The 27,147-nt window shown below is 49.0% G+C and overlaps 1 protein-coding gene across 8 annotated transcripts in view; it reads left to right on the forward strand.

Moving 5' to 3' along the window:
- Positions 1–27,147, forward strand: part of HIVEP3 (HIVEP zinc finger 3) — a 217,171-nt gene that overhangs the window by 95,625 nt on the left and 94,399 nt on the right. For 3 of the 8 annotated variants that reach the window (XM_004947682.5, XM_040651959.2, XM_425767.8), the window contains exon 2: positions 7,947–8,026. The exons of 1 other annotated variant lie outside the window; for it this stretch is intronic. The gene's annotated coding sequence lies outside the window, so the exon portion shown is untranslated. Of the gene's footprint in view, positions 1–7,946; positions 8,027–24,854; positions 24,937–27,147 lie in introns of those variants that run through there. 4 more of the 8 variants (XM_004947684.5, XM_004947681.5, XM_046903647.1 and 1 more) reach the window with 2 other exon arrangements.

Raw genomic sequence — 27,147 nt, forward strand, 5'->3', positions numbered from 1 at the left:
AGCTCGTCTCTTGCTGCCGATGATTTTTAGAAAAAGCAGTGGAAGCAGTGCTGATAGAGCCGTGCCCTCCTCAGGAACCGATCCTTCAGGGAGCACTGGGGGACACAGTTTAGTGAGAAATATTAGTGAAAGATGGATGGTTGGACTGGATGATCTTAGACGTGTTTTCCAACCTTGGTGATTCTGTGATTCTATGATTGAATAGGGGATGGCAGGTCAAATTTACTAATTAGCTTAAGCAGCTCCTTCCCAGCACAGTGGCAAAAAGAAAAAAAAAAGGCCTTATGGAGAGGTGGTCCAGCAGGGCAGGTGGCACAGCCTGTGTGTATCTGGCGGGGAGAGATTTGCTGGATTAAATCAGCCCTGGATTCTGTTCCCAGCTGTGCTGGAGCTGATCTTACACAACATCTCCCCTATCTCATTTGTACGAGGGTTGAATTATACTTGTTGGGCTCTTCAGAGCAATAGGAGCCATTGCTCAATATTATGACCAATGGAAACCGTGGCACTGTTGTGGGTCAGTAGAAGGGACTGCAGGAGAAGCAAGTGTGCTCCCGTCTCAAGTGTGTTTGGTAAGCTGGGCGCTGGGCGGTCGGACAGGAGGCATTGAGTCCTCAATAAGCGTAGATGACGATTTTCAGGTGTGTGTAGCTTGGCAGAACGGAGGAAATTGTCATGAGAGCTGTAAAGATCTATTTCCTGAATGCAGGACGTGTGCCATGACAAATTTCCAGTTGGAGGGGGAGAGCTGGAGGGCTCTTTAGAGGAGTGGTTGGACAGCACCATGACTTTCACTTGGGGTAAGGCATTTTATTTCTCATTTGCTTTTTGACACTGCTGCTGAAATTATTATTCCAGGAGGACTGAGTTGATCCATACTAATTTAAGTGCCTAAAATAAAGTTATAGATGAGCTGTGTTTCCACGATTCCCAGTCATCGTTGCGATGTTTATTCCGCGGCGGTGAAGTCATTACCAATAAGCAACCGGTGTGCTTTGAAAACAATGAAATCATTTAGTGATGACATTGAAATAAAGGGAGGTTAAGAGGCGGCGTGGCTGAGTTCAGCACGCTAAAAGTTTTGCATTTATTTGCTGTGAAGGGAACCTGTTGTTAAGAGCCTAACGCGGTGCAGCCGCCGTTAAGGAGTCTCTCCACTCTCATTTGTTTGATTTATGCGACAAGTTCCCACTGACCAGACCGGCTCCGATGGATTGCACCTCTGTAAAGCTGCCACAGCTGACTGTGATATTTTCCCGACTGTTTTTTCTATTTAAATCAACAACTTTAACCCCAGCTTTACCTCCTTGGCTCTAACTTAGTCTTGAGGATTGCCTTTGGGAAACTGCCGTTTTGAGTTTTCAAAAGGTTACCCAAAGGATCGAGTTATTGGATTATATTCAGCGGATGGGTTTGGGGGTGGTGGGGAAGGAGTGTGGTCAATGTCTGCGTCCTCTGGAGCTTGGAGAAGCAGCTCTCCCAGGGAGTGGTTTGCTTTGTGCGTAGCGTTAGGCGCTGCCTGGAAGCGCTCAGCTCCCGCGGTTGGATGCAAACTTGGCTCTGTCCCATTTTTACGCAGCGTTTTCAGTACAAACCTGGGCCAGGGCCAGCATTTGTGACTTGGGATAGCACGAGCCAACCATCCCAGCCCCTGCTGCCTTCACGTGCTTTGTTTTCCCGAGGAATCGCGGAGCTCTCCGTTCTCCTGTTACCAACTGGCTGAGCTCAGAGGCTCTTCATGGCTCCCAGAGGTTGACTTTGGGGCTGTCATTAGCTCGAGATGTTATTGGCAGTGGGTCCTGGGAGCTGCCGCCAAGAAACATGTTTAGGCATTTGGATTGCTCTTGTAAATTTTAATTAATCACTTTGCTGCTGTATAAGGCAGCGCTGTAACACATACTTTATGCTCAAGGATTCAATTTCTTACAGCAACATTGCACCGCATGTTAAAAAAGAAAGCAGTGGGGTAACAAATGTCTACATTCATGGATTCACGGTGGTTTTATTTGCAGAGGGGCTCTCAAAGTGCTGTCAGTGCCCAGTGTGGGCATGGGGCAGTGCAGAGATGCTTTGCAGCAGGAGCTCCAGGGATGCTTCTGATGTGTACAGCTGGCATTTTGGGGTGGTATGCCTGGGCATTCCTTATACACAGACACTTACTTAAAAATTTTATATATATATATATATATTTTTTGCAAAGATGTCTGTCCAAAACCCATGTGCCTTTTGAAAGATGCTGAAATGTTTTGGCCTCAGAAGCTGGCAGAAGGATTTGGGTGGTGGAGGGGATTCCTGATGCTTTTGCTTTGGATTTTACAACAAAAAGGGTTCCCGTTTCCAAGTCTGTTAATGCGGGACTCTGCATTGACAATAAATGTATCGAGTAAGTCACAAATGAAAGTATTCAACGTTGACATGGGTTGAACTACAGCTGTATGGAGTAGTCTAGAGCCTTACAGTATAGCTGTAAAGTTGTGGATGCTGAGAGGCTTGGGATGTTGATAGGGAGGTCAACAGAGCTGTGTCCTGATAGCACAGGAGAGAGGAAAACAAAGCCCACATAGCGGGGCAGGGGAAGTGCATAAGGAACGTAATGTTGTTTGATAGCATTGATGATATGGACATAACAAGGATTTGCTGTAGAAATGAATGCAGATGAAGAAATTCTAATTTGCCATAGAGGAGTGTGCTGAGGAATGGGGTTGCCAAAGCCCTGACACTGGGGTGGAGGACGCACGTTGTGCCACATTCACTCCTTAACCTGGAAGGCTTTGCTCAGCACTGTGGCTGCTGCACAGATAGTCTCCCACCACCTCCCTGGGGAGGTGTTCCAGACCCGAGGTCTCTTCTCTCTGTAGGAATGCTGTGTGCTACTCAGGCTAAACTCTCCCTTCCGCAGCCTCCTCTGCACTGACTGCATCCCTCACCCCATGTGGGCTCCTGGACCAGTGCAGGGATTTATGTTTCAGTGCTGTGCAGAGGATGCTGTGGAATTGCCTCACCCTGAAATGTTTGGCCAAAAACTTGTGTAATGGAGGTGTCATGTGTAAGGGGATGGAGGTGTCATTTCGCTGCTGCCTTGTTCCTGATGCTCTGTTCTGTGGTACCAGGTGGTAGCCCAGGCCCCAGAAAGGCATGCTGAATATCAGTATGTCTTTAACCCAGAAAAATAGGCTTAGTGCAAAGCCTGCTACCAGAGGAATTGCAAGCATTGTGATTTCCTGAGTTGTTTCCCTGCTCTTGTTTCTCTTTCACTTCTTTCTTTGTTGACCTCTGCTTGGGAGATTGATGGGGAGGCCAACAGAGGCTCAGCCGCCTTCCAGGGGTGCAGCAATACCAGGGCTGACTCCTGTAGCACGATGAGGCTGTGCAATGGGTTATTATTATTATTATTATTATTTTTCTTAAAGCAAACCCCAGACTTTGCAGACAGCCTCATTACTCACGCTGTCCTTACGGGACCGCGTAGCTCGCCTGCTCCCTGCCACGTCCCCGAGCCTGGCACTGCAGCCCGGAGATTGACATCTCCTTCTCCAGCTCTGATCTCATGTCTTGACCATCTGCTTCTTCTGGTGGTCTCCAGAGGGTCTGCCAATCAGCAGAGCAGGCTCTGAATGCACAGGCAAATGGGTTAGATTATTTTTGGACCTTCCTTGCAGCCATCTGTTTGGGAGGGAGCCATGAGCTTGTCTTACCCAGCTGGGTTAAGGTGCTGTGGCAGCCTGCGAGGGAGGAGGAAGCAAACAGGATAAAGAAAATTACCCTCTTCTTAAGGAGCTGAATCAGCTGCGAGACGGCCGCGAGCTCTCTGCCAGCAGCTGGCACGGGCTGTGGGACATGGGGATATTTCCCAGCTCCATCCCTTCGGGGCTGGCTGCTGCCTTTGGGTGACACCAGGCAAGGCAGCAAGTTTGGTTCTGCTCCGGAGCTGACTCGTGTTGCCCGTGACAACCCGGGTCTGAGTCTGTTTTACATGCACACGCGTACACACATGCATATGTTGCTATAACAACCAGCCAGGACTTTTAAGAAATGTTGAACTCTGTTTTCCGGGTTGCAAAGCACCGAAGTTGTGCTGCAGTCCAGGAGGCAAACAGCTGCCTTCAGATTACTGTTTTCCCCCTTAAAAAATGTTCTAATTCATGTATGCAAAGCAAAACATCTGGGTTAATTACCATGGAGTGTAAGGCCTCAGTAGGGCAAGAGAGGCTCTGCTGCTCTTCTGGTGTTTTGCCATAGCCCATCCAGCTCTGACACAGCACGGTGTAAAAGCATGGGGGTGCTGCTCTTCTTGTCCCCGGAGCACCAGGCAGCAGCAAAGCACAAATCACAGGTGAGGAGTTGGACCCACAGCCTCCAACCCAAAGTAATGCTGTGACCTGCAGAGCAACAGCCAGACACTGCTAAGAGCAGGAGGTGTTGACAGCGAAGACCTGTATTAGCTATGGGAAGCCTTCTCCTATTAAGATTTTTGTGATATCTATTCAATGGCACATGTCCCCTGGAGCAGGTTGAATGCTAAAACTCTGTATTTTGCTTTGTTCTCTGAGAGATGAGGGTGCTCTCAGCAGTGTTGTCCTCCCCCCTAAAAAGGGTCTTCTTGCAGGGAAAGGGAAAGCAGGAGGTGCACAGCAACCAGATGACACGTGTGTGCCAGCCCTTGCATGCTGGTCTTCATCTTGCCTGCATCTAAAAGCCAGACTTACCTTAAAACAAGACCAGAGGAGCACAGGGAGTTCTGCTTCCCTCTTGCAGGCAGTGCTTTGTCTCCCTGTGATCCAAACACCTGTGACCCTGCGATGACTTCAGTGCAAATAGCAACGTCTAGGATACCATAGCACTTCTTTTCCCATCCAACACTGTGTTGAGGGAATGGAAAAAAAAGGCTCTGACCTTTGTCTGGGGATTTCTAGATATGCAGTAGACCAGAAACCAGCTGCAGTTGGCTTGCTGGAGGTATAGAATTCTCAGACATGTGAATGTATGGGCAGAATGGATCTGTGCAGTCTGGAAGCACGTGGTAAGGTGGATCCATCTCTCTGGAGCCAGATGCCTTCTGGAGGTGCTGCGGGATGGGTATGGGTGTGGGAATGTGATGTACATGCTCCAGTCAAGTGGTTGGTTCAAGCCTCCTGATATCAACCATGGTTTTTGGTTTGCATGAAGGCTCCTTAATGATTTCAGTGGATTCCTGCTTTGTTCACCTGCACTCAGCATCAGGAAGCCTTCCCAGAATGATTCATCCCACAGCTCTGGGGCTGCACTTTGCCTTCCCTGGAGCACTCCGTGGCCGGGGACAGGCTGCTGAGCTGAAAGGAAGACTTAGCTGCAAAAATTGTGCAAGCCAGCATGTGCTATTTCTGGAGCAGGCTGTAATGTATGCGTCTAGCCTGGCTCTCTTCAGCAACGGCCAAATGTTTTTTGAGCAGTAAAGAAGGTAAAATAGAGCAACACTGTGCCAGAGCCAGATTTTCCTTGCGTTCCCCAAGCAACGCCTGCAGGAGCCTGCACGTGCACTTGGGGACATGCAATTAAATGCTTTGGTCAACAGCAAATGGAGTGGGTGCCCTCGGGCACACTGGGCTGCAGGCTCAGCACCAGCACAGAGCCCCACAGCCATGGGGCTCAGCCCTGTTTTGAAGCAGTGCGTGCCCAACATGGATTTAAGGCTTTTTTTTGTTGCAAAATGCAAAAATTAACAGCCCTCCCTGCAAGGCAACGGAAGGCAAAGCAAAGCAGGAGGGAGAAGGAAGCAGCCAGCAGGCTGAGCTGGCTCGTTAGAGTGCTGGAAGCAATTAGAGTGATATTAGGTTGTTTCTTTCCCTGGTTTGCAGGGGAGGATGAATCCATGATGGGTATACGAACCCTATGGCTTTTGGGTTTGGGGTGAGAGGGTTTGGGTGGTGCCCTGCAGTGTGCTCTTGGGCAGATGTCACTGTGTCAATGCCAGCAGGCCTTGGGGACAATGGGGCAGTGGCAGGACTGCCTGTGGGCAGTGACACCCTCCTGCCCTGCCCAGGAACTGATGCTCTACTCATCCCATTGAGTGAAACCTTCAGTAAGTGCAGGTTTGAGAAGATGATAGCCAAGCCCCTAAACAGAGCTCAGCAGACAGTTGGGATGTTTGTGTATAGCACGTGCTTCAGGAATTAATTGAGCTGTGCCCGTGGTGCCATGTTCAGAAGGTAAAACCAACATTTACTTACCACCTCTATGGGTTGTTAAACCAATTGCGTAGCACTTTTGGGTCCTTCACACTTGCTGAATTCAAACAAATTTGTTTTGTAAGAAAGCTGCAAGATTAAGGTATAAGTGTTTTTTTTTTTTTCCCTTGGTCTGGCATTATTAAGTAGGAGGGTTTTGCTTCACCTTCTGCTTTTTGTTCACAATAATAGAAAGTGTTCTCACTGCTCTTATTCAGCTCTGTCCACAGTGTTTGCGTGAGTGCTTTTGCTATGACACTGCACAGAGTTTTCTGTACCTTCATACTGGCTGTGTGTGTGCCAACACATTTTCAAGAGAAGGATGCAGATTTAAAATTATTTAATCTAATTGCTGGCAGCAGAAGGCATGGTGGGAAAGATGCTCTGAAGAACTGCTGGATGGGCTAACAGCATTAGGCCCATTAAATCCTCTGAGTATGAACTGTCAGTAGATATTTCCTCCTATGTAACGAGAAAAATGAATTTAATCAGACAATAGGAGTAAGTTATTCTTTAGGTCTGTAATAAGAGCTAAAGGAAAACAAGAGTCACTTGCTCTTTAGTTCTGTTCTAAGCTAATCTCAGCCTTTTGTTTTTTCATTTCTTTTCCTGAGAATCTTCCCATAACCTGCGGTGAGTTTTGGATTTCTGGTCAGGATTAGCCCTGCTGGCCCTCAGGTTAGAATGGAACAAGAGTTCCTGACCACGCCAAGAGCAGCTGGCCTTGTGGCATGGCCATGGTCCAGCTCTGAATGTTCAGGATAGGGTCTGGTTCCCATCTGGGGTCTTTGGTTTTAGAGGAGCTGGAAAGCCTGTGACCAGCCTGTGCCTTCTATGTGTGCATCTGTCATTGAGTCACTTCATGTGTGAAAAAAATCTCATCAAAAGCCATTTCAAGTCTAATGTTTATGAGCAACTCTGCGATGTGGGACCGTGAAGTGCAATGATGAATGAGTGTGGAGTGGGTCACCATGCTTTGCTACAGCCCAGTCCAGAGATCATAGCATGAATCATAGAATCATAGACTCATAAAATGGCCTGGGTTAAAAAGGACCACAACGATCATCTCGTTCCAACTCCCTGCTATGTGCAGGGTCGCCAACCAGCAGACCAGGCTGCCCAGAGCCACATCCAGCCTGGCCTTGAATGCCTGCAGGGATGGGGCATCCACAGCCTCCTTGGGCAACCTGTTCAGTGCATCACCACCCTCTGGGTGAAAAACGTCCTCCTAATATCCTACCTAAACCTACGCTGTCTCAGTTTAAAGCCATTCCCCCTTGTCCTACCACTATCCACCCATGTAAACAGCCGTTCTCCCTCCTGTTTATACGCTCCCTTCAAGTACTGGAAGGCCACAATGAGGTCCCCCTGGAGCCTTCTCTTCTCCAAGCTAAACAAGCCCAGTTCCCTCAACCCTTCCTCATAGGAGATACACTTCTCCATAAGGATTCTCATGAGGAGAGCACAGGGGACAGTAAAATGAAAGATGCCACTAAAGATAAGGCCAAAACAATGGCATGAGAGGTGGAGAAAAGGAGCAAAAGAGTGAGAATAGAATCATCAAATCGTAGAACTGCGGAATCATAGAACCATAGAATCACAGAATGCCTTGGGTTGGAAGAGACCTTAGAGATCAAAGGAAAAGCCCTAATATCTCCATGGCAGGCAGTGTGTCTGTGGTATGAATGACTTGTTTGATGTAAAATCACCCCTTACACCCCGGTCTCCTGTGTTTCTCCCCAGGCTCCCTCTCCCAGGTCACCGCACGGACACCCTGAGCCTCCTCGAAGTGCTGGAGATGAACCCATAGCAGTGGGCAGCAGGTAGGAGGCTCAGCCCTGGCCGTGGTGCCGTGTGCTGCATGGCCCATCACCGGGGTGTTCCAGGGTCTGAGCTGCTGCAGGGTGTGCTGCAGGCTTTACACCCCTTTGAGGTGATGCACTTGCTGGAGTTTGCAATTTCAGGGCGAGGTGGTTGGTGATGGATCATTCAAAAGGATGTTTAGAGTGGCAAAGGTCTGACTTGCATTTTCACTTGTTTATTGCTGCTTGCTGTGTGCCGTTGGTGTTGCTTGGAGCTGCCTGGACAAAAGCATGCCCCTGTCCAGGTCCTTGCTGCAGTTGTCTGAGCCCAGGAGATGTGCAGGTTGCCTCTCAGTTCCTTCTGCTGTGATTTTCTGTCTGACTCTGTAACCAGCAGCTGGCTCCTATAAAATATTTAGAAGCAGAGGCTGTGGTTGCTTTTTGTGCCTTGTAGATGAGGATGACCATCAGGTACCCAACTTCTGTGCTCCCTTATTGCCCTCCCCATCCCTTGCAGCGCACCTCGTAACTTTCCTGAAGTTGCTTCACTTACTGATGAAAATTCACTCTTCTTAGGGATGCTGGTTGTTTAAATATAGGGAATTTGTGGAAGTGAAGCATGTGGAGCACTGAGAAGACCCTCCAGGAGAAAATGCTGAACCAATGCCCAGTGCTGGGCATTGACCCTGCTTGTTTGTGGTAGCACAGCCCAGGCTTGGTGTGTGCACTGGGAAGTCCTTAGGGACCCAGAGTCACATGGCTGATATGACACAGATGGATGTAGCCCTTGTATGAAGATTGGGTTTGATTGCTGCCTGCTTTGGAGCACACAGCCTTCAGAGGTGCACACCTCATGGCAGTTTGGTGTTTTACAATGGTATGGTGCAGCTCTGTATTGGTGTTTTCAGAGTTGAAATGTGGTAGCACGGGGTGGGCAGCAAAACAGCATTTCTGCTTGGGTGAAAGAGCAGGGAAGCCATGGGGGATGAGGGAAGATGGGCTGGAGAGGCCACCTGCAGAAGCTGCAGCCATGTACTGGGGAGAAGCTGCTGTCCTGGCAGCAAGAGGAGAATGGAAGGAGGATGCTGCCATGTGGCACGGCCTCATCCTCGGTCTCAATGGCCAATGGTAATTGAAGGGGACAGAAGTTGCCCCATGGCAGCAGCAGGTAGCTTGTCTCCAGTGAGAGCTCAGAGCTGTCTCCATCAGGAAAATAATTCTTGCTCCACGGCTGTTATAACTCATTATCTCACTGACCTTTAATTCTGCAAGTGTTCCTTGCAATGTGTTTCTTCAGCCTGCTCCAGCTCCTGACCTCCGTTCCCAGAGGCAGCAGGATAAAATATTCATCTGCTGTGCTGTCTAGCTGCTTTGCATCCCTCCTCCACCCCTCTGTTTCTGTCCTTTTTGGCAATCTGTCGTTTTTTATTTTTGGTATGAGTCCAGGAGCTGAGCAAAAACTACTTGGGCAGCTGGAGCAAGAAACAATGGGTTTTAAACACACTTTTATGTGTTTGTAAACAAGTACTCTTCATCAGGGTCCCTGCCCAGTGCCCTGGGCAGCAGGCAAAACTGAGACTCTTCTGAGGTCAACATTAATTACATGGTGTAAAACGGTGCAAAATGGTCAAAGATGCAGTGGGAAGTATCTCCTGTCCCACTGCCCTCATATCTTCATAGCATCATAAAGGTTGGAAAAGACCTCTGAGATCAGCACGTCCGGCCGTGATACCATGCTCATCACTGTGGTCACTGAGCACCTGAGATGGCTCTTTTCTCAGCTGCGGCAGGGAAGATGGGCAAAGGTTGCTAACAGTGTTGGGAGGATCCCGTTGGCTTTGGGGGTGCTCCATGAGACGTCACACCTGTTGGAAATCAGCTGCTGGGGAAGAATGATGCAGAGAACAATCCTGCTGTCTCGTCTAAATCTCTCAGTTTCCCCCTAATTTCCACAGCTTGTTCATGGTGGGCAAATGGAGGAGGAGAAAAGCCAAAGAGCTCTGAGTCCAACCCCTTTGCTGCACCCCAGCACAGCTCCCAGCCCATGGCTGCTCTGTAGCTGCTTGGGGACGGATGCAGCCACTCCGAGCTCTCCCGTGAGCAGCAGCATAATTGCAGAAATTGGCACGGTGGCTTGGAACGAGATCTAATTAATTAATTCAAGACATGCTGGGATTCAATTTTATTAAACCTTGGAATCAGAGTAGACTAGATGAAATGTAAGCAAAGGTTTGGGAAAGGAGGGGTATGAGCTGCCTGCCAGTGCTGCCATCGTGGGACCTTCATGCCCTTCATGCATGGCACCGAGGGCACGCTCAGGGTATGGAAGTATATATGTGTGTATGTACACATATACATCCAGCAGCAGCCTGCTGTGAGGGTTTATCTGCAGCTTGGGCTATCAGGGAGGCTCTGTTTCCCCCACCCCCTTCTATGTTGCCTTGTGCAAGGTGCCTGCCCTGTCTGTCTCTCATACTCCCCAACAGCACAAGTGGTGATGAAGGGGTTTCTTTGGCCTCTCCCTGCCCCTGTGCTGATGGATGGGGAATGCTGCATCCAGAGCTGCCTGTTATTTCATAATAAGGGATGTCACCTCTGGATTTACTGCCTGTAATGTGATTTGGGGTCTTCTGGAATGGAAATCCGTTGCTCAGGCTGTCACATCTTGAGGCTTGCTCTGCTCCCAGCTATCAGGTCAGGTGTCTGTGTGCTGCCATGGCTTTGCATTGCTGAACTTTGCAGGATAAAGTCTTCTCTTTTTTAAACCAATGCTTATGTGGGGGGTATGCAGAACCCTCGTCTCTCTGAGAAGAGGTGCAGCAGAAGCTGCAGCCTTCCCAGGGTGTTGCTTTGCCTGCCGCATCCAGAGCATCCCACACGAGCCAGCTTCTCTGCTGACAGTCACAGGAATAAACTTAACACTAATTTTAGCTCTCCCTCCGAGGTGGGTATATCTCTGGGGTGAGGGCACAATGAATGCCCTATTCATGAGACTACAAACACAGTAAAAAGAAGAGAGAGAGAGAGAGAGAGAGAGAAAGTGTCCCACCCTAACGTGTTTCTGATCTCCAAACAGCTCTAATTTTGGCTTGCTCAGAGAACAAGCCGAGGTAGTGTTCGTTTTAACAGCCAGGAAAGGGCTGTCTGTTTATATTTAGGGCCTTGTAGATTTGCACAGCGTGTGCAGGTGGCACATTAAAACGTGTGGATGATTTCTTACCAGGATAAGGCTGTGTTTTTACTGGAGCGCCTTTAATTTTCTACGAAGGCTAAGCAAGCACTGGGAATCTTGTTGCAATGCGTTCTGGGGTTAAATGTAATGGCTTTTGGAGGGTTGTTCTGAGCTTAATCCTGGTGGATTCCTCCCTCCTTGCACCTTCTTATGTGGCTCTGCCCAGAACTCACATTTTGCAGAGCAGGTTGGCATCTCCTGCCACCTGGAGCCCGTAGGGCACTGATGACTGTCATTTGCTTACCAGTGCAGGCACACTGCTGCCTGATGAATAAGTAGGATGGATAAAGAGCATCACGAGCATCTTCCTTCAGCAAGGAAGGTCTCAGTCACTGTGACTGCTTGCAGCTCTGATCTGCACCTCTGGTTGAAAATGGTTGTGCTCCCTGACCCCAGCCATGCACATTACCCTATTGGGGAAAAACAGATATGGCTGCAGGAGATTGAGGAACCCATTCATTGCTCACCTGGAGTCATCTTGACTTCAGTGACTTTTCTTGGCCTGTGCTTTTGGGCTGCGGCTGCTGGCATTTGGTCATTGTTTCTGTTTGTCCTCCAGTGCTGCAAAGTCCCAATCCACGTGCAAAAGGGACAACTCCCAAGTGAGACTGAGACAGGCTCTCCAGTTCTTTGAAGCAGCAGCAGCCTTTAAGTATGCCTTGCATCCTGCTTGGTGCCGAGACGTTGGAGATAGCCGAGCAGCAAGCACGGGTGCTGGAACTCTCTTGCTGGCATTTGGGAGCTGAAAGCCTCATCCAACTGCACATCATCCTTCTACCACCCTTTGGAAATCACTCATTGGCCACTAACCCTGCTCTGACAATAGGTCGTGCCTTTTACATGGAGAATCCAGAAGCTCATTTGGTATTTGTAAAGCTTACCCCAATCCCAGGGCTAGGGAGTGCTTCGTGAAGCAGAGTGCAGCTATTAATGTGACTTTCCCTGGTCTCCTGGAGCTCCTGGCCCTCTGAGATTTGTTCTTGGATCCAAAATTAGAAAGCTGTTGATGGTTCCTTCATTCAGAGTTACGAAAGGGGCTGTTTGACTGAGCTGAAACATTGGGCAGCTGTGAGCAAATGAGGCTCAAAGCGTTTGCAAGAGCAGGATGGAGCTCAGTGTGGAGAAAAGATACCGAGTTTTAATTATAGGTACCTGTGTCGTACATGGGCTTGGGAGATGGGGCAGAAAAGAGTGAAATCCAGGTTCTGTTTGCACTGAACTATTTCTGTGCCTGTTTGGGTACTTTGCTGTGGTAACCAAAGGACCTATTTTTAGCACCTTTCCCAGGATGCTCCTCCTCACTCCGCTGAGCTGCTTGGGAAGCTTGTGTACAAAACTGTCCCAGGGGTCTTCGAGTTAAATTGAATCTTAATTCAGATGGATTCCAAAGGATTATATTCTTCAAAACACATCAGATTCTGCGGGTTACCACCCTGGCTGCGTGTCCTGCTCAGAATGGGGCTGGTCAACCCCACATCCCCAGTTCCAACATGCACCCACCTGCATTGCCACAAAGGGGTGGAAAAGTCTGCTTTTATTTTGTCAGATCCCGATTACCGCATAAACCCCATCACGCTGCATTGGCCATTCGTCTTAAGAGTTTAACAGAGTAATCCACAAATCCATTCTTTGCTGGTCCTCAGCCACTGAAGAGCCTCTGAGTTCAATGCAGAAAAGATCAGCTCTCTGTTTCCCCGGGAAGACCCATCATAGGGGGCAACAAGCACGTTCTGTTGTACGTTTGTGTATGTCCTTATGGTGAGACTTTTACCCTATTCTCGTCGTCTTAAAGTCCTTCAGATTTTGCTGCACTAGCAGTGGGGTATTTGTGTATTCCAACTCACAGGTTGAAGGCATGTAGAAAATTCACATGGAAATATTTACCTCTTGAGAAAGTTTTGTTAGTCTTCATAAAGCACAGATGTGCAAAGAACGTAAGCAATCATATACAAAGGAGCCACAATGCAAACAGGGAAAGGCGAGCTTCTTCCAATGTCATTTCCAGTGTCATTTTCCATGCCTTACTTTCACCCACAGCCATTTGAATACACAGTGTTTGGAAAAATAACAGCAGCACAGCAGTTGCACTTTACCCATAGTGTGCTCTTGAGTCTGTTGTATTTTATTATATGTTGTTAATCTGTTGTATCATTTTTAAAGCTCCTCTGCAAAATGTTTCCACTTATTTCAATACAATCATTCTCCATCTGTACACAGATTTGTGTGACAGCAACTTGTGCTTGCTCAAAAGCTCTGATATGCTTTGAAAGTTGTAGAAATGCAATGACTAAATGCGTGCAGAGGGATGTCCATGCAGCATCAGATCAGGAGAAAAGCTATCCTTACATGTACACTGCTGACATGCGGGTGATCAAACAGGATTGGCACAGGTCTGGGAAAGTTTATTGTAATAGAAGTGCAAATTTTCAATGCATTTCAGTATTTGAGCCCCTTGGAGAAAGGAAACAGCGTGGCTTTTGATGTTATCTGTGAGTAACAGGTCAACTTCAGCCAACGGGAAGGATGTTGCATTAAGTGTACCTGTGATGGACTCGCTTCCATCTGATGCCCCAAGTTCATGCGTTGAAATAATTCAGGTGTTACAGAATGGAAATCCCAGAGTGGAAATTGATACGCTGATGCTCGTAGCATGGGAGCTCTGTGCTGTCAAAGGCTTTTACTTTCAACGAGATATTCCTTGACTCTGTGTCATCATCCTTAGTTACGCTTCAAACTCACGCTCCATCCTGTAGCCAGAGGAGCAATTATAGTAATATTTGCTTATTCTTATTCAGTCAAGGAGGTATTCAGCCTTTTTAATGCTTAGGATTTGCTTTAATCCCGTGTGACCACAGTTGCGTAGGTAGTCCTGGAAGACAAAGTAGCTTTTAAGCTCCAGATGCTTGAGTTTTAAGAGTGATGTTCACCAGCACAACTTCATGTTGACACAGATGTACAAAATGGTTTTTTTTATTATTTTTTTTTTCTGATTTATTCTGGGAATAGAAAGAAAAAACAGTACCTGGAGTGTGAATATTGAAAATGGGAGGCAGGTGTGGACTTGACTGTGTACAGGTAGAGCACTGGGAAGAGCTAACCTGAAACCTGTGCGCCTATTTTATCTTCATCACCATTAGATCTGGTTATCCATATCGAGGTGATGGGAAAGTTAATGAGGAATTGTGGGTGCTGCAGCATGGGGGAGAGGTTGCACAATACCTCCCTACTTCTTCTGTCCCCTGGCCAAGGGGCAGCCAGCGTGGACCAACTGTATGTGTATGAGCCCAGCTCACATCAAGGGGAACTCTTACCTGAAACATGTTAGACATGGGAAGGATGGTAGAAAATGAGGGTGATAACTGCTGTCAACTGTAAGCAATAGCATTTCATCATCTGCCTGTTGTGGCAGTATGAGAGCCAACGTCAAGTATTTGTTTGAAGACAATCAGTGCATAAATATGTATTTTTGGTCACCGTGCACAGAGCGTCACTGGGATGAGAGAACAACAGGCATTCTCAGTTTAGTTGACATTCATAGAGATGGATGTGAAGGATTTCTATAAATCAGTGCAGCATTTCGAGGAGGTGACTCACGTCAAGGATGCAGAGCAGTTGCTATATACCCAATGCACAGAAATTCTGTCAGTGCAGTAACCATACTGTAAAGGTGTGCAGCAGGATATGCTGCTCTTATTTAACCTGCCCTGGAAATGCAGGAGCACGTGGCCCCTAACAAGATTAGGTATTACATTTAAAAACACTAAGCCTGTTAACGCAGTGCATAATTAGGCCCTGGAATTGACTGCCAAGGAAAATCTTTGAGTGGACCTTAATAACACTTTAAAAACCAGACAGACACTGCTATTATTGATAAAGTGATGCATAGATCTGTTTGGTGAGAGCTGCGGAAAAGTCAGGCTGCTTAAGAATGGCAGCCTCACGTGTCGGGCTGCAAGGCAAACCCTGCTTCCACAATCCCCACTTTGTGCTGGAGTGAACCCAAACGAAATCAGCTAAGAAGGAAAATGGGATGGACCTTCCAACCATGCAGTCATCCTGCAGGCTCTGTGTCCAGGCGGAGCTTTGCTCCTTGATTCCTTTCTGACTTAATCAGCTTTGTGCTGCTGTGAATCCACGTGGCGATGTGCAGTGGTGGGACAGTGTGTGATGAAGAGTGCATTAAGGTTTAATGCTCATCGAGGTCATGTTTGGGTCCCATCCAGAGGATAGTGTAAGCAGAGCCCGGGGACCACACTACTCCTTCTTGAAGGGTGCTGGCAGTGTTCTGCAGGTGGGACAGCCTCACTAGCTTCACTCTGCAGGTTTAAAGTTGATTTTATGCCAAAACACCATTAATTTCTGCCATCTTAGAAATTAAGCCTCTGCCGTCTGTGCTCAATGCTGAGACACGTAGGTCTCTGTGCAGAGCAGTATTAGCTCAGTTTGCCCTTTTCTTCCAAGACAGTTTTAAGCACTAATTGACCAGAATTCAAACCAGCTTTCTCTCCTGGTGATGTGGTTCATTGCTTATAATTGACCTGCTTTTCTGGCAGGGAAAAGAGCTGTACCAGCCAGCATATACTGTGTGGCTGTAGCTTGTAATTACTTAGATGTAAGCCCTGGAAGGAAAACTTTAGGAGCTTTCTCTGCAGAACTGAAGCTGTAAAATAAAATATATGAAAAGAAAAATTTCCACACTAGTCTTTCAAACATGTAAGCAGAGTCAGGGAAGGAAGCTTAGCGCTGCTGGTAGCAGAATGCAGCTTTTTGGAGGTTATCCTGGATGGACAGCCAACAGTCTGAGAGAGTGGGAGAAAAATGACTTAGAATCACAGCATCATTAAGGCTGGAAAAATCCAATAAGATCACCCAGACCAACCCCAGCCCACTTCTACCATGCCCACTGACCACATCCCTCAGTGCCACATCCCCACGGTTCTGGAACACCTCTGGGGATGGTGACCCCACCCCTCTCTGGGCAGTGGGTGCCAATGCATCACCACTCTTTGGGAGAAGAAATAGTTCCTACTATCCAACCTGACTTGGGTTGCCCTTCAGGATGGAGGTCCACCAGTGGGCAATATATATCTATACATACACGCCGTGGGGATCTTTGCAGTACGTGGGCTTGGACTCACAGTCCATCCCATCGCCAGCCGTTGGCACTGGTCCCTCACACAGGAAAATTGTTATAAATGGAGTTCAATGAGAAGTTAGGACAGACCTCACTCATTGTGCACAGGGGATGGCTGCAGAAGCACACTGACCAGCACTGGTTGTGCAGGGATGATCCTTTCTATCTTTTTATCCCTCTATATTCCCATATTTGTTTATTCCCCAAACCACCTTGAACCTTCCCTGGCTTTGGTTTCTTCCCCAGACATCCCATTGTGAGCATTGTGCAATCCCCAGGTGTGCTTCCTCTGCATTCCAATAAGCATCCCATCCCTGCCCCAGTCCGTAATGAGCTCGAGTTGACTCATGGCATGGGTCATGGCTCTCATCATTGTGGATTTCACACCTGGATCTGGGGCTGGGGATCTCCTGGGACAGCCCTGGGCTGGGTGTCCCTTCTTCTGAGTCCATAATTTGGGTCCCCACCTGCTATTGTGCTTCTCTGGGTTTATGGAGATGGGCAGGGAGGGGACCATGGCTCCTGGGATGGGCTCAGAGTAGGCGAGCAGGGTGTTACTTGATCCTTCCACCTCCCCTGGAATCTGTGCTCTTTTGTGGGTGTGCAAGTAGAGATTTTTATCACAAAACATGACACAGAGATGGCCCAGTGGGAAATGAGGAGAGCTGGAGGAGATGTGTAAGGGGAACTGCAACCCCCCAGTCCCAGACAACATCATAAAACTCACACTGGTGTCAGTACTGGACAGGAGTTGAGTGCACATCGGCAGTTCTTAGATTGCAGAGCAGTTTATGTGCTTTGTATTGAATGTGAGGGCTGCCCATGCCCAGTGGAGGTGGAGAAGGTGCCCTCCCTTTGGATCAAGATGTAGACGAAGTGAAAGCAAAGCATCTGGCCTCAAGCCTGGGGCATTTCTGAGCACCTGTGTGTGCCTGAGTACGAGTACCAATGGGTACCAAGGGAGCATTCTAGGTCCTGTGTGGCCTCTGGTCAAGTTTGCACTATGCAGCTTGCATCATGGTGCTGCTGGATGTGGGCACACATCAGATCCCAGTGGTAGGCAAAGGCACCAAAGCAGATGCAAAAACATCTGGACATCACCTAAAGCTGAAAGATTTTCTCCATCTTCTGCTCATGCCCCGTGTGGAGCGTTGGCTGCTCTCCAGCAGCAGTCCCTCTCTGTTCTTCTGCCTTGGAGGGGAGTGAGAATCTCTTCTGCCATGAGCCTTGGGGGAGAGAAGAGCACTGAGAGAGGGAGAAACACACCTCGCTGCTTAAATTAGCCTCTCTGGGATTCTTTTGAGAAGATAGGGAATATGACAGCCTGATTTACAACAGCCCTTTTCTGCCTCGGAACTCACTGTGTGCCTGTCCTGTCTCCCTGCATCTAGAAATAAATCATCACACACTCACAGAAAGGCACCCTTTTATTTGGCCACCATATGTGCCTGACAGCCCAAACACACATTTTTAGGCAGTGCTGCCTCTCCCTGTTTCTTCTCCAGGCGCTGTGAGTTTGAAGCATTGATTTTGCATTCAGGCTTTGTTATTTTTTCCCTTTGTTTGAGGGCTGCAGAAGGGAACTGCAATATGGCCAACCCAAACTCTTTCAGCTGCTTGTGTGACCCTGAATGCGTGAGAAAGGCTATAGAACAGCAGGAAAAGATAAAAATCAGAGGGTGATACCTTCTCATGCCCTGGGAGTTTATCAGTGGATGTCCTGGTGGTGGTGGAAACTCCCTTAATCCTTAATGGGATGTGTGGCCATCTTGTTTACAGGACAGGCAGGTGAAAAACAACAGCAATTAATGGTTGCATTGAGACTGATGGCATCTTGGACTGTTGATTTCAAAATGGTCAAATTGACCAAGAGTGGCAGCTCGGGTTCCAATCTGGATCCACACAAACTGCGATGGCCATTTTAGCATCTCCTGCATCGGGTGCCAGAGAATTTGGGGTTCCTTCATTTCAGTGTGTTTATTTGCATTTATTTTTGTATGCGATGTGAAGTCATAATTTCCTCTGTCAAAAAATTCTAAGCTTCTACATCTTATCTGGAAGGCTATTTTTTTTTTTTTTGGTAGATTTCCTTGTCTAAAATGTACATGTAGATACTTTGCATTGGGGAATGATATACCACTGAATAAGACATAATAAGCACAGCGATGGGAGTCTCTGCTGTGAGGTCACTTAGGACAGAGATGAGACTGCTGCAGGATGTGGTTTTGCACCAGTTCTAGCATTGCTATTCACTAGGTGCAGATTTCTGTATTTAAGGAACAAATGCTATACATTTGGTGGGGAGAGAAGCAGATTCTGCCTTGAAAGATAGAATATGAGCTGGCAGAATGTTGCAAGTTTCTGTAGTGGGACCCAGGAATGAGACAGTGCAATTGATACAAGGAGCAGCAGTGCTCTGCTCGTGGGAGACAGTTCTCACAAGGAAATGTACTGATGCATTATTGCCTGGCATCACCATTGAAACAAATGGGCAAGTTGTTAGCAGAGCCTTCCTCTTTACCTGCCTACTTACACGTGATATTGAAAGAGCATCCAACCCCAGATCCAGGTGCCCAGGGGGAGTTGTTAAAAATACACTAAAACAGTACACAACCTGCCAGCTCAGCTGGAGCAAATGAGAAAATCCTGCAGAGAGCTGACCTTATCCCATTGCACGGGGCTCCCCTGCTGTGTGCACGCTGCTGAGATGAGCAGGGCCAGGCAGCGAAATGTGAGAGCCAGCTGCTATGGGAGCAAGTGACAGAGGTCCAGGATGGAGCATGCGTATGCTGGATGATGTGCTGCAAGGGTGGGAGAAGTAACCAGGGGTTGTTTTGCATCAGGATGCCCTCTGAGATGGGGGATTTCCCACGGATGACAGCATGTTGTTGTCCCTGCTGGGGAATTCATGATGGGAGAATCCTTCGCTGTACTGCATTGAAGGTAAAAGGAAACTAAGTGGGATGTTGGGATGGGGACCTGATTTTGCAGAGAAAAGCAGAAGATATGCAGTTGTGCTTTCTGTCCTGATAAAGGAATGTGAGAGAAGGCTTCAAAGCTGCCAAAAAAGCCATTGACTTTTTGGTTTATTTGCAATTCCATTTTCAGTTAACAGAAATACATTGCCTGCTAGTTTTCAAAGAGAATGTATAGAGTTGCAATCAGATCTTGAACTCAAAAATCTGAATGTGTTTCTGTACTAGAGAACGTTTATGGAGACCCAGCAGTGGATGTGAGCACAGTGAGACAGTGGGTGGTGCATTTCAGCAGTGGTGACAGAGGCAGTGGGTCACCTCCACTGGTGCAGATTTTGACAAGCGTGTTGTGCAGGCTCTTGTTCATGACTGTCAAAAATGCTCAGCTAATGGTGGTGACTGTGTTGAAAAACAGTGTTTTGTAGCTGAGAGTTTACTCTATTAAAGAGTGTTATTGTGCTCTCTGTATTAGTTATAGTTTCCATGGAAATAAATAGGAGGCATTACTTTCAGAGCAACCTACATATATAAGGCCCAAACCAATTCCTTTTCACTTGGTGCAGCCCAGGCAAGCAAATAGGTTGGGCACTCATCATCTAGTCCATCCCCAAGCCATCCTCACTGACCATGCCCCTCAATGCTACATCTCCACAGCTCTGGAACACCTCCACCACCCCCATGCAGCCCATACCATTGCTTCACCACTCTTTAAGAGAAGAAATTGTTCCTAATATCCAACCTGAACTTCCCCTGGAACAACTTGCGGCCATCACCTCATGTCCTAGATAATGGCTATTTCTATGCTATCTTTTGTCTAAAAAGCTGCCAGACCCTTGTAGACTATATCCATATGGTCCTGCCAGATAGGAGATGACTCAGGGGTTGGAGGCTGATTTCACAACCAGACATTCATACAGAGGGTGGTGACGCACTGAACAGGTTGCCCAAGGAGGCTGTGGATGCCCCATCCCTGCAGGCATTCAAGGCCAGGCTGGATGTGGCTCTGGGCAGCCTGGTCTGCTGGTTGGCGACCCTGCACATAGCAGGGGGTTGAAATGAGATGATCATTGTGGTGCTTTTCAACCCAGGCCACTCTATGGTTCTATGATTCAGGAATTCTGAGATGAGCAATTTCTGATGGGTCTTGGGAGTTCTGCTTGGTGGAATGCAAAAGACCCTGTGACCAGGGGACACTGAGATAGTGATTTGTGGCCATTTGATTTCCTTTCTGAAAAGCAAACCAACATTTTCATTTGTGTAGCATTTTGGGGGGGGAAGATGATTCCTGTGTACACGGTATAATCCAAACTATATGGTGAAAATGCTTATTTAATCTTCAAATTAAGGCTTCTTATGTATAGACACCCATTCTGCTGGATGTGGACCCGCTCTGTAATACCTTGTTTCATGTGTATTGATGTGGTCATTGGGGTATTTACCGTTCATTGGTCTATGTCAGTGGTTTCCAATCTTTTTTTGATTCGTAAATTTTACATTTTTATGGTGGGGTGCAGTCATTTGCATAGCAAATTTAAGCCTCCGGACACTGCCTTCGCTTTTCTTAGTGACAACTCACAAAACCCTTAGAAGTTGCCCCTGAATCCCCAGGACTTCCCAGACATGCTGGAAACGACTGGCCTAAGATGAATAGGAGGGTTGTACAGAAAAAGACAGAAAGGAGGGAAAAAGGTTTGCTTGAAGGTAATCATGTCCCTTCCCCAATGTAAACACAGCAGGGCTGGAAGTGCTGGCTCTGAAGATGATATCTCCTGTCCCTGAAAAATGGATCAAGCAAGTGGGAAGGTCATACAATCAAAGGATCACAGAATATTTGGGCTGGAAGGGTCTTAAAGATCTAAGAATCATAGAATTGCTTGGGTTGGGTTGGGCTGAGTTAGGTTGGATTGTGTTGCGTTGGGCAGGGTTGGGTTGGGTTGGGTTGAGTTGAGTTGTGTTGTGTTGTGTTGTGTTGGGCTGGGTTTGGTTGGGCTGCAATGAGTTAGGGTGGAAGGGTGCTTCAAGATGGCAGAACCACAGAACAGTTGGGTTGAAAGGGACCTCAAAACCTACCCAGCCTCTACTCCTGCTGTGGGCTTGGAGGGGACACAACACCCTCTGTGCCCCCAGCACAAGCTGACAGCAGCATCTGAGGGGCAGAAAACCCAGCAGCTCAGCTCTTCCACTCATCAACTCCTGCCAAAACCCCCAACCTCCTCTCTCCTCCCTCCCTGAGTGCTTTTCGGTGCGGTGCAATGCGTGTGTTCGCTCGGATTGCTCAGAATTGGCTGCAGTTCCTATTCACAACATATTGTTTGACAAATGTCAATTCTGAAGAAAAATAATTTAAATTATATCTTCGAGACAAAGTTTCAGATTTAACGTTGAGCAGATGCTCTGTCTAAAATTAGCATAATGATTCCTCATGCCTGCTACTTACCAGGACATGTGTCTTTAATGTAAGTGTTGGAATAATAATGAAACTTTGCAGTGATTTTTTTTTTGGATAATTGTAGATTCTCCCGCATGCTTTTGAAATGTTTAATGAGCACGGGGACCTTTGGAGTTAAGCAAAGCTATTTTTCCCACTTTGCAGATGTGGAAAGGGTGATGCAGAGTTCCCAGCGCTGGGAAGGGGACAGCACAGGGGGAACAAGGTCACCGCCTGCAGTGGGCATTCAGGTCCCAGCTGCTGGTGGGAGGGCTGGAAGGGCCGTGAGCTGCCATCAGTGTACATAGTGATGGGATTTCCTAATGTAGGGGGAGTTTTTCCAGCACTGGGCTTTTACTGGTGCGGGCTGTGTGGGGCATGAGCCTGTGGCTTCTGAAGGTCTTGTTTCACTTCTAGGGATTTACAGTTCAGATCGTAAAAGGTTGTTAAATATGTCTCAAAATGTTAAGTTGGATCTGCGGGTTTCTGCTGCTGTGACTTTCCTAAGCAGGAGGATGACATGGGAAATGTATTCCCAGTGCCCTCTTCAATCAGAAGCATGATTGCTCTGAGTTGGACGTGAGGGCTTTAAACAAACAAACAAGCAAAGAAGCAAACAACCTCTGACAGTCCCCGGACAGTTTCCCAGATGGGAAAACTTTGCAACAGAAAGGTGAAGTGACTTCAAGAATGAATATGAACAGCCCAGATTCCCATGCTGCAGTAAAGGGGCTTAGGGGGAGCCTCCTTTCCTGCTCCATTAAGCCAGACAGCAGCTCTAGCAATGGTAAAGATGGAAAAGATGAGAGTAGTGACCCAGCTTTGGCAGTTGGCACTGGGAAGGAGAGGGATGGGTTGGGATGTGTGAGCAGCCACAGGGCAGTGGGTGCAGTGTGTTATGGGATCACAGTGCTGGCAGCAGGGAAGGTGGGAAAATGACAGTGCTCCAAAAAACAGGGACAGAAACAGCTTCCAAGAGGCCTTTAAAGGCAGTGGGTAATTTTTACCCATTCTGAGGTGGGTGAGGGATGGGATCAGCGGAAGGGAAAGAGCCCAACCTTTGGGTGTGAGGGGAGCTGTGGTTGTGTTGGCCATCCGTGACCCGAGCATGGCCGCTGTCCCAACCAAACATTGGTTTGGAACAAAGGGTTCCCACAAAGCTCACCCGGTGGCCCCATGGGGTGAAGCCCCAGGGGAACCCTGCCCTTCCTCTTCCCATTTCAGCAAAACCACACTTTTCCACCCAAGAAAAGGCACCGCCACGGGCAAACACCTTTGTGCTAATTGCATTGAATGGCCACGTTTGTGCTGGTCAGGAGAAAAATACCTGGACCTTGTGAGTGCTGGGGCACAGAAAGTGACTTCGGGAGGTGGCAAGAGGGAGTTTGGGTGTTTGCTGTGATGGGCAGATGTTAAAGTGCTGGTCAAAAGGAATAGTAAATAAAAGCAAAAATACCCACACCGCTTTCTTTTGAGGAAAAACTTCAACGTTCCTGTACTCAATGCTCTGTGGTGCACCTTGCTGCTATTTCTAGGGATCCTGAGGCCGTGTCTTCTGCTCATGTTTCCCTTGAGCCGTATTTCATTTATTATATACGTATCAGTATTTAGCATATCTAGTGTCTGCCTCAGTACAATGAGGCAATTGGACCTCTTACGGCAAAGTGACTCAACCTGAGACCATGGGAGCAAAATCAAACACATAACGCTGTGAAGCATTGCTACATCACAGTTACTCTCACTTCTGTCCAGGATGAGAGATGCAGAAATGGGGTGGGAAGCTGGGCTAGTAAGGAGCCCATAGAAAGCAGCTGTGTTAGGTGGCATTTTCTTGCTATTAGCACCAAATCACCGGGGAAGGCAGTGGGCAGGGACTGAGGGGGGGCTGCTCAGTGGTGCAGCAGTGGGTTTCCAATCGTTCACTGTTCCGGAAAGCAATGTGCTGTTTGCTGAGCAAAAGGACAACAGAGCTGATGTTCACCCCGAAAAGCACACTGTGCCAGGTCTGCCTGCTGTAGAGACCACACAGCATCCTTACTTCATCCTTAGATGCCTTTTTTTTTTTTTTTTTTTTTTTGGCTCAGCTCTGACTTTTTAAAGTCTGGAGTCAGATAGGAACAGCGGCTTGGCAGTGTACATATACATATGTACATACATACTTTGGAACTGGGGATGTCTCTGTGCAGCCTGCATCAGGAGAGCCCCATCCCATTCCCCCCCTCCACCCCCCCATCCGGGCAGTGCACGGTCGGAGCGAGGAGAGCGTTGTTTCCCCCCCCCCTTCCAGCACAAGGTTTGTTAGGGCAGTGCTTAATTAAAAATAAACAAACAACCGAACAACCTTAATTAAAGTCCTCTCGCCCAGCCGGCGTTCCTATCGGACTGCAGGCTTAAGAGCAGAGCCAAATAAAAAAAACAAAAGTGACATCTGAGGATGAAATAACGACGATGCGAGAAAAGAGAAAGGGGGGGAGTGGGGAGGGGCGTTTGGGCGGTGGGATGGTGAGGGGTCCCGCTGGGAACCCCGCGTGCCCACGGAGCGACCCGCGTGGGGAAATCTCGCGTGGGGAAAATCTCGCGTGGGCAGCCTCCCCTGGTGCCCCCCCGCTGCCCTGGGGGCTGTGCACGAGTCCTGCTGGGATGACTCCCTCCTCCCCCCCCCAACCCGGGGCTGAGCTCTACGTGTCCCCGCTCTGTAACCCTAAATTCCGGCTGCGGTCGCTCCGAGTGTCCCGGAGAGCGAATCTGAGCGGTGCGCGGCGCCGGGAGAGGGGAACCGGGCAGATGGGGAGGGGACGGGGAGGAGGAGGAGAAGGAGGAGGGATGGGGAGGAAGGAGGCGCTGCCCTCGGCTCCCCGTATCCCCCGTCCCTGCTCCAGGTCCGCTCCATCCCCTCCCAGCGCTGCGTTCCGTCCCGGCGGGGGCTGCAGGATTCCCTCGCCCATCCGCAGCCCGCGGAGAGCTCTTGACAACAGGAAACAATGTGTAGTGAATGGAAAAAGGGGGTGGTGCCGCCTGCACAACTTCCCCTGACATCACTGCCCAAATAAGGAGCTTGAAACGAACCTTTTCTATTGCAGCCCGGCAGAAGATCCCCCCGGAGTCCCAGGGTCTGCAGAGGCAATGGCAGAGCCGCGGCTGCAGGGCGGGGGGCGAGCGCAGGTAACGGGCACCGCTCCCTCCCTCCCGCTCTCTCTCCTTCTCTATTTCGCTTCATTTCGATTTCTTTTTTTTCCCTGGGGCAGAGGGGAGCTGGGGGCAGAGCAGCGCGGCGGGGAGCACCGGGGCACTGCTGGCTGCGGGGGTCTTAATTGGTGCCTAGCTCTAATTAAGGTCCGGACTTGCCGCGGGCTTGCGCCGGCCGTGTTACGCAGGGTGAGCCGTGCGTCCGCGTGTCCGCCTGTGTCCGTCCATCTGTCCAGGACGGATTTCCTCCTTAACGCTCGCACAGGAAAGTGATCGGGGAGCGCCACGTGACGGCAGCGAGCAGAACCCTGCGTGGGTAAACCCTGCGTGGGTAAACCCTGCGTGGGCTCAGTGCTCCCAGCCCAGCATCGCGGGGCTCTGCGGGAGGGGATGCGGTGACCCTTCGTGGGCAGTGACCCTTTGTGGGTGCACCGAGTGAGGGCACCTGGGGGTTACCCCGGGGGTGTTTTATCCCCTTCAGTCTTCATTCTTTGTCCTGGCTGATAGGTGCCCGCATCTCAGCCTAAATTGAGGCAGCGTTCAAATGCATTAAGTCTGACTAAATGAGCGCTAATGATTTAAGCTCCTTAGCCTCCTCGATGGAAATTAATAACGCTTTTGATGCACCCGGAGGTGCGATCAGAAACGCAGCCACGCGCTGAGCTGCTCTATGCAAATGTGTGGATTGTTGTTCCGGAAAAAGGCACCGCGCGTTATTATTAATTTGTTTTTTACATCATTCTGGAGCTAATTGGCTGAGTGTCGTGGAGGCGCCCGGTGCTTCTACCCGGCTCTGCTGCGGTGAGTGGAAGTGGCCGGGGCAGCTGCCACGGTGATTGATGGTGTGAGCAACACAACCCAGCCCTTGCTCCGCTGCTGGGGATCACCTGCAGCTTACAGGCTTTTGGTTTCCCTGGTGTTGAAAGACTGTTAGTGTCAGCGTGCAGAGTCAGCTTTAACTTTGGTGTCTTGGTGTCCCCCCACTGCCCTTTGTTACACCCTCTGGTTCCACTGGGCTCCAGCCATCCCCTGCCTGTTGGGACTGGTGTGGTTTTCTTGCAGCCTCAGTGTTTGGGAAAGTTTGGAGATTTGTAGGAAAAATGTGCAGGGTACTGTTAGTGTGCACTGACAGCAAGAGCAGGTGGGGTTTGTGTGGGGTGGGATGTTTGGTTCTCGCTTGGCTCCCACGGCAGGGAGCATCGCTGCACCCGTTACTTCTTGGTCTTTGCACACAGCTGTTGGTGTAGAGCTCCTGGGAAGCTGCTTCTCTCTATCCCAGGGATGCATCCTTCAGTGAAGGATGGAGGGATCCTGTTGTAGGGTTACATGTGGTCCTGGCTTGCAGAGCAGCCCTCTGCCAGGGCTTGCAGCTTGGTACTCAGCCCATGGAGGAATCACTAAGGAGAGGACAAACAGCACTTGTGGAGGACTTGGGTAAACGCATCAAAGCAAAAAGCCTTCCAGAAGTGACTGGTTCATTAATGGACGTGTTGCTGCCGCGCTGTTTGCACAGCTCTGAGCTCTGCGTCCCATGGGACACATCCAGCACCTGTGCTGTATCCCCTAAGAAGCGTCTCTGAGGACTCTCTCCTCTCCAGGGGATGCTCCTGGAGCATCAGGAAAGGACTGCATTCGCTCTGAGCACTTTAACCCTCATTTCTCCATGAGGACCTCAGGCTTGCAGCCAGCTCTTCCCAGCGGCCGTCGGAGTGGGGCAGCGCTCGCCCTGCAGTGGCTGTGAGCGGATGTGGGGACTCCGTGGGGTGAGTCCCCTGAGAAACAGTTTCGAAAACAATATTTATTCAGAAGCTGACAACGAAAGCACTGTTGGGAGCAGCACTTCCCAAGCCGCGGGGACCAGCTGCCCTGGGTTGCTCTAGCAGGGAAATACGCTGGGCTGGGGAAGCACTGCTGTCCCTGGGCTCTAGGGGATTACCGAGGGGCTCCTGGGAACTCCCTGCCCACGTCATGCCCGTGGCCCCCAGCCATGCTGGGAGGCTCCTTCTGCCTCTTTTCCCCAGGTCCCCTGGTTGCTGAGGCTGCCACTGCCTCCCAGCCACGTCCGGCTGCACAGTGAATGCAAGAAGTGTTTCAGCAGTTGCCATTTCTGCAGCAGTGCTTTGGAGCATTTAGTTTCTTGGCACGGGGTTCAAACTTAGGAGGAAAAAAAGAAAAAAAAAAAGCTCT

Source organism: Gallus gallus, chromosome 23 (genome assembly GCF_016699485.2).
Source record: "Gallus gallus isolate bGalGal1 chromosome 23, bGalGal1.mat.broiler.GRCg7b, whole genome shotgun sequence".
NCBI classification, from domain to species: domain Eukaryota; kingdom Metazoa; phylum Chordata; class Aves; order Galliformes; family Phasianidae; genus Gallus; species Gallus gallus.